The 6,820-nt window shown below is 36.5% G+C and overlaps 1 pseudogene; it reads left to right on the top strand.

The window, feature by feature from the left end:
* The first annotated feature begins 1,838 nt into the window (after window positions 1–1,838).
* Window positions 1,839–2,749, top strand: LOC133055964 (olfactory receptor 9G1-like; annotated as a pseudogene).
* The last annotated feature ends 4,071 nt before the right edge of the window (window positions 2,750–6,820 follow it).

Here is a 6,820-nt window from a genome sequence, read left to right as displayed (position 1 = left end):
CCTAACTGATGGGTCCGAATCTTTTTTCCTATCTTTCCTGGGAACTACAGTCCATGTTCGACACTTGTTTGACAATATATAAAATTCCCAGAAAGGTGTTTTGCAAAGAGTGGTTTCTCAAAATATAGTAAGTAGTATCATTACTTTTGGGGCTTCCCAGGTGGCGCAGTGTTAAAGAGGCAATGCCAGAGCATGAGACACAGGAGATACAAGAGACATGGGTTCAATCCCTGGGTCAGGAAGATCCCCTGGAATAGGAAATGGCAAACTGCTCTAGTATTCTTGCCTGGAAAATTTCATGGACAGAGGAGCCTGGCGGGCTATAGTCTATGGGGACACAACAAGTAGGACACAACTGAGCAACTGAGCACATACACATCTGTTTCAAGAGAAAATTTGTAGTTCTACCTCCAGAGAATCCTGAAGTGAGTGAGATGTTCACGTTATTATATACAATATTGAGTTTCATGATCCTATTCTAAGACATATTTTTAGCCAAGTTTTTCCTACAAAGGAAAAAACTCCTTAATAGTAAAAACTTAGAAAAGAGTAAAAATCTAAAATAATGCAATAATTTCTAGTACTATATAATTTATGCAGTATGTACAAATTACATTCAAAATTGGCCCTTTAGATTATTGTTGTTCACAATTTTTTACTGTAAAACATGTATACAGATTTGATCCTATACACCCTTTTCCCCCAAATTTTGCATATATTCTCTTTTTTTACTTATAATCTTGGGTTTTCTTCTACCTGCAGATAGTATTAAGAGATACAAATTTGTAATGGCTATAGGTTGACCTGCACTTCCCCAGTGGCTCGGTGGTAAAGAATCTGCCTGCAATGCTGGAGATCTGGGTTTGGTCCCTGGGATGGGAAGTCTTCTGGAGGAGGGCATAGCAACCCACTCCAGTCCTCCTGCCTAGAGAATGCCATGGATGGAGGTGCCTGGCGGGCTGCGGTCCATAGGGTTGCGCAGAGTCAAACACGACCGAAGCACCTAAGCAGCGTCAGCTGTCCCAACATATCCAAGCACTAAAAGAAAATACTAGATTTTTTAAAGACATTTATTTAAAACAGGTAAATTCAATATTTCAGATATGAACAGACAACAATTTAAGATACGAAACCCACATGTAGACAAAAGCAAACTGTCATTGCCACAAGGACTAAATAACAACAGAATAAAAACTATAAGCCCATACTTCCTTTAGTTGATCAATCATTCTTAAGAGGGAAAATTAATTAACCAGTAGCAGAAATTTGGAACTGGATGTTTTTGAAGTCATTAAACAAGGAAGCCATCAGACTTAGATGTCTTTTATACCTTGGCAGCCTATGTGAGCAAATCAAAACCAAAGGCAGACTTAATTCACTTGAAACTGAGAAAATGAAGCTTAAGAACAAGTCAGCAGAGCCAGTTATTCATCGGTTTTCCTAATAAGGCAGCCTCTTAAGTTATGACCAACCAAGTAATTGCCTTGCTTTGCTTCCACACCATCTCTACCAGAATCTCTGCCATCGTCCCTGTCTATAAACAACCCCTGATTACATTTGGTTTAGGGCTGCCTGATTCAAACTGATGTTTACTCAAAAAACACTAAAAAATTATAACGTGCCTAAGTCATCTTTTAGCAATATATAGTTGTAAAGTCCGAGTGATTTTTGTTGCAAAATGATAGCTCTTTCTAAAATGAGCACTTACATTACTAGATTCTAGGCTTCAAGGTTTGGCAATAATTCAATGTCCTTTATTTATCATATTTTCTATGCATTCAGCACAGGGATTTAAGCTGAACACATTTTCGCTCCTCTTGGGTGAGATTCCTCTAGCCATGGGGAAGAGCAATCACACAGTGACTGCCTTCATCCTGGTGGGCTTCACAACAGATGCTGTGGTGCAGCTGGTCCTGCTTGTGGCGGTCCTTGGTGTCTACTCTATGATTGTGCTAGGAAATACCACCCTCATAGTGTTGGTCGGTAACGACTCCTGACTGCACATACCCATGTAGTTTTCACTGGGAATCTGTCTTTCCTGGACCTCTGGTACTCCTCTGTGTACACCCCAAAATCCTGGTGACATGTATCTCTGAAGACAGAAGCATCTCCTTTGCTGGCTGTGTAGCCCAGTTCTTCTTCCCTGCAGGGCTGGCCTACAGAGGGTGTTAGCTGCTGGCTGCCGTGGCTTATGACCGCTGTATGGCCGTCTCAAAGCCACTGCTCTATTCTCAGGTCATGCCCAGTAGGGTGTACATTTTCTATAGCAGCCTCATACCTTCGTGGCTTTACTAACACTTTCATTGTTACCAAAGGATCTTTTGCCTTGAACTTCTGCAGTTACAATGTCATTGACTTTTTCCGTGATATCTCACCTCTTGTGAAGTTGGCTTCTAGAAGAAAAGATATCTACCAGGCTGTGCTGTTCTGTGTCCTTGCCTCCAACTTCATCACCCCCACTGTGCTCATCCTGGCCTCCTACCTCTTCATCAGCGCCGCCAACCTGAAGATCCTCTCCACCCAGGGCTGCCTCAAAGCCTTCTCCACCTGCTCCTTGCACCTCATCTCCGTCACCCTGTTCTATGGCTCCATTCTCTGTGTTTACTTTCGTCCGCAATCAAGCTATTCACTGGACAGGGATAGAATAGTTTCTATGTTTTACACTGTACTGCTCCCAATGTTGAACCCCATGATCTACAGTCTGAGGAATAAGGATGTGAAAGAGGCTCTGAATAAACTCCTCAAATAAGTCAGGAGTCTCTCCTTCTAAAGAGACGTGGAAATAATTTTTGACAATGTTCCTCTATTTGAAGAAGAGCTACCATCGTGCTGTGTCTATACAACTAAGAATTTGTACACAGCAATAAAGAATTTGCATTCTTGCTACCTGACAATTCAAGAGACCTAAAATGAGAAAAGTAGGGGAATCTAGGAGATAAAGTTTAAATGTAAAGACTTGAATTAAATTTCATGTTACTCTAGAGTAAAATCAAATAACTTAAAACCAAAAAAAAAAAAAAAAATTATTCTATATTCATAAAGAGAACTGTCCACTCCTTTAGCATGTGAATAGTTTGGCAGACTGATATTCATAGAATAGTATCTTCACGGGTTTCCCTAGAAATAGAAACAAAAATGCTAAATTAGTTTTTAATATTTTTCTATAAATAGTAGCTAGTTGAAATCATCACTCTCCATTCCCATAAGAGAATTTCATAAGCATTTTTATGTATTTTTCCCCAGAATCACTAAAACAAAGACCCAGAGTCATCCACAAAATAGTACAACTAGGCTCAGCAAGCATATTCTTTCAATCTTTGTTTCACATTTGTTACTCAGTGAAGAAAAGTTCAGCTGAATTTCCATATATATGATTTTTGTGAATCACTATATATCTCCCTGGGCTTCTCTTTCATTTTATTGTAGTGAATATTCACAGACTTTTATTTCCAACTGTGACATTTTGAGCACCAAAGCACAGTTACTATAATAAATAATAACAATAATTATAGTGAGAAGAAGCAGCTTGACAAATAAACATCTATGAGTACATATTATTCTGAAGTGAAATTTTATTTATTTAGAGAATATATAAAGGTAGTGATCAAACAAGAAAGGAAAAATTGTGAGATGAACATAATTTTGATTTTTTTAAGTGAGATCAGTATTAATGTAATTTATGTCAATAAAATCTGAATATAAAATCTGAATATATCCTTCTTTCCATAGCTAAAAGCAGTAAAAAAAAAAAAAAAAGCAAAATGTAAGTGATCCCCAAAATGTAGCAGCTTCACTCAGAGAAGGAAAAGCTAATCATCACAGGCAGTGGTACATATTAACTCGGATTTGTAATCCAACCTGCATAATCACTACTAGTTGTAACACAAAGTAAACCAACAGAGACTGGGTCCAACAGTATAATTTCAAGAAGCTTGATCTAGAAAATTCTCTAAAACCAAAAGTTATTTATTCCAACTCAGATTCATTTTCTAAAAGATATCTATTACCCACTAATAATTGTTTAATTGTATAAAATATATTCTTTTTAAGTAAAGTTAACAGATCAAATTGGTGTATTAGAGCAGCAAAAATTTAGTCAATAGAAGTTAAAGTGAAACTAGAAAACTTATTCTTAAAACATCCTAGTATCATACATTCTTATATGTCACTGCAAAAACAGATTTGGACAGAAGCTCCTATAATAATCCTTTCAGAAGAAGCAACCAAGGCTGATTCTCCAAATAATTATCGATGTACATTGAGATGCCGTAACCTTCACTGGCCTAAGTGTATAGTCATATTTTGTGTATGGAAAAGAGAACTCAACTCAACTGTAACTCAATTCAAGTCTAAATAATATCATCAAGTCATTAGTAAGAAGGTAAAGTATAGGTAATAATGATCTTAAAACGACATAAAAATATGTAGGTACATAATAAAACTTTAAAAAAATACATGGCACTGGTGTTTAAAAAAGTTTTAGAACAGGTTAAAGTGTATGTTTGGCAGTAAGACTTTTACTCATTTTTGAAAACATTCCATCTGCCACCTATGATTGTGAAGCATTCAGAAGGATCTTCAACCTTAATTTGAAATTATAACATACATTTCTAAGGAAATTTTATGACACAAATCACAAATGAAGTTTGAAGTCTTAAAAGAAAGTAGTTTCTAAAATGCATCTTTTAGTTTCATGAGTTTTAATAAACACTTTTGTAAATACAATTGTTTGTGAATGTTCTTCTCCAAGCAAAAATACTTGGACTTACATGGTTTTTAAATTTTTATTTATTTTTCTTTCCTAATTAAAAAATAATTTTTAAAATTAATTTGTACTTACATTAAAAAAAAAAAAAAACCTCTTTATGTTCTTTGAAAACATAGGATGAAGAGTAACCACTTTTAGACTTCTAGATAGCAGTACTTGTGATAACCCCCAAATCATACTTTATGAGTTTTAAATTCATATTGTCTAATATCTAGTTAAAAATAAAAAAAAAATTAAAAAAAAGAAAGAAAGAAAAAGGAAGTGGGTGACAGGATCTAAAATTTTCAAAATTATCTACCACAATACTATAAGTTCCCACTCCTATAATTACAAAGCAAACCTCTATCTCATTTCTCACAGGAGAATGGCCCACTCAATCTTTCTCAGCATCTCAGCTGAATAAGAGTTACCTTGCAAGTTGTCCAGATTTTCTTATTGTAAGATCTAAGTCTTCAATCATCTTGGTTTTTGTTTTGTTTTGTTAGTTTGTTGGTAGTATTTTTTCTTTGAAAGAGAGGGCTACGTTGATGCTAAGAAATACATTGCCAAATCCCCTTGGTTCAAAACGTAATGATTCTTGACCCATTTGTATCTGCTAATTTCTCTCTGGTGACTGGATCAATTGCCTTTCCCAATAGAGACACCCCAGTCAGATCAAGCATGAGGAGTCCACCATGGCCCAGGTGCAGACCCAAATTCCAATTCATCAGAACAATGAGGTGTTTCCCTGGGGAAGCATGTAGACTTCCAAATGAACTGAGTACGGGGTTATGAGTAGGGAAAATCAATTAAAGTTGGTTAGTTCATGTTGTAGGAGTAAATAAAATAGGCTATAAATGTGCAAAGATTTTATTAAGGGAAATACTCTGCTTGTATCAGAGAAAATGGAGAAGGAGCCAGAAGAAAAAAACAAGGATTATCACCATCTGATGCAAATATGACCACAAGTGAAGAATAAATGGATGGAAAGATGGACAAAATCATCTGAGAGCATTGTTTAGTCTATGATTAGGTCTTTGATCACTCCTTAGTGTGTGATGAATTCTTAGTGTCTAAGAATGCATTGGTATCCCTGTCTGGCTCATTCATTAGCTCAGAACACCTTGTGGGAAGCATGACCTTTGATACAGATAGGGAAATACAGTTCAGAGATCAGCAGCTAGTATCTTTGGACAATTATACTGTCTGCATTTGGATTTTTGAAAGGCTTATTTTCCTGGCCACCACAGGGTCCATGCCCGCCTCATCTCTTTGGTTCATAAATAGGCACATTCTTGATAAGGGGAAGATGAAGTCATATACTCACTGCTGTTTTAAAGCACGAATATACCTCAACAACCATGATCGAGTTTTCATAAAAGCATGACATTAATTTCTCAGGCTAATTGCTTCTGAATAATGGTATAAATAATAAAATCAACTATTCCTGTGGATTGGAAGAGGTTGCCATGGAATGTACTTCTTAGTAGAGGAAATGTTTGATGCATACCATGGTCATAAAAATGGCAGTATTTTTGTCTACATCTATAGGTGCTAACAAGAAAAAGCCAGTAAAAAAATATAAAGCAAATAATTCCCCCAGTATATGATAACTCATGAGAGGAAAGTCATTACCTTTGCAACTCTGAATTAGTAAGGAGTTGTCTAAACTAATCATTCTGTTACCCAGTGGTTTACTAATTCTCTCAGAAAAGTGTTTTCTTTTTTTTTTGCCTTGTTGACACCTGATGCATGCATGCTAACTCACTTCAGTAGTGTCCAATTCTTTATGACTCTATGGACCATGGCCATCTGCCAGGTCCCTCTGCTCATTTTGACACCTCAAAACAATATTAACCAAATTAGTCTTAGTGAGAAGATGGTCATGTTGAGCTCATTTCAACTGCTATGGCCACTTTGTAAAAGGGTCCTGTGAACATGAAGTCTGGTGTGGAAGGAGGCTGACTAACACTCAGGAGGAAGGTCACTTCATCCACCTCATTCATGAAGCCTCCAGTTTAGGTATGTGTGGCTAGAGTTCTGTGCATATGTGTGAGCATAAAGGGTTTAGGA

Source organism: Dama dama, chromosome 1, assembly GCF_033118175.1.
Source record: "Dama dama isolate Ldn47 chromosome 1, ASM3311817v1, whole genome shotgun sequence".
Lineage (NCBI taxonomy): Eukaryota > Metazoa > Chordata > Mammalia > Artiodactyla > Cervidae > Dama > Dama dama.
This window is presented reverse-complemented; position numbering and strand designations above follow the sequence as displayed.